Source organism: Sinocyclocheilus grahami, unplaced genomic scaffold (assembly GCF_001515645.1).
Source record: "Sinocyclocheilus grahami isolate Dianchi unplaced genomic scaffold, SAMN03320097.WGS_v1.1 scaffold1321.1, whole genome shotgun sequence".
Classification (NCBI taxonomy): Eukaryota; Metazoa; Chordata; class Actinopteri; order Cypriniformes; family Cyprinidae; genus Sinocyclocheilus; species Sinocyclocheilus grahami.
In genome coordinates, this window is record NW_015506500.1 from 521,118 (window position 1) to 522,255 (window position 1,138).

Below are 1,138 nucleotides of genomic sequence, written 5' to 3' on the forward strand. Positions count from 1 at the left end.
TTAAATGATTGATCTAAATCTATGTAAAAAGGAACCTGAAATTTATATTAGCATTTCAATTTCTGAATGTACATTTAATACACATTTTTAAAAAGCCTTAAAACTGATAAAAATGTATACATTGTTCAAGTTTAAATGATTCTTTTCTCCATGATTAAATGTATACACAAGGGAGGTAACTTTAAATTAATTAAAAGAAAGTTAGTATGATTCCTCAGAGCAAGTCAGCTGTACAAATCACCCTAATGTGAAATGAGACTTCTAATTTTGAGAACAGATTGATTGGATACTCCCCCAATTTAACCCATCTGTGACTACAGAAGGTGAAGATTTACTTAATCAGCCACAATGTGGGCTACAGAACAAACTTTAGTGTTAGTGGTGAAGTGTGTAATTAAAGTGCCACCAAACAGAATAACGATTTTTGATCAGCTTGACAGGGTTGGAAATAAACATACTGGCATTCGTATGGCACCACTAGAGCTAATTCAGAAACTACACCCTTTATACCTTTAACTTATAATTACATTTAATTACAAAATGTAGGCATTTTGATTAAAGTGCCTTATTTCTATACATACTTGAATGTGACTAGCAGTGGCTATTTTGTCAACAGCAGCTGAGATGCCATACAAATACTGAAATTCACAAAGTTGAAAATAGCAGCAAATTCATACAGATGTGTGTGCCAGCGTCCATTACATAGAGTTCTCTCACAAGTTGAGACTTAAGTTCCTAAATCTTCAAAATCAAGCGACTTGGTAGCAGTACCTGGGCTTCTAGAAGATGCTGTCTGCCGTCATCTATGTTTACATGGAGGTCTCTAGGAGAAGCTGCCATCAAAGCCACTGCAGGCAAAGGGAGAATGCTAATAATAAATATTCTTTCAAATTTGTATTTTGCATTAGCTGTACACAAGAATCAACAGAGCAAATACCAGTAATTTGACGAGTGCAAATATTAGTAAATCGCGTTGCATGATTAATTTGAATACTCTCCTCCCATAAACTTTGCATCAAAGGGAAACTCCTACAAATGCATATTCAATAAGGTGAGGTGCAAAAATAACCGTGTCCACGCCTTTTCAGCGCTGATTCTTCACTGCGCATCTTTAGTAAATCCTGACAGTACTATTTTA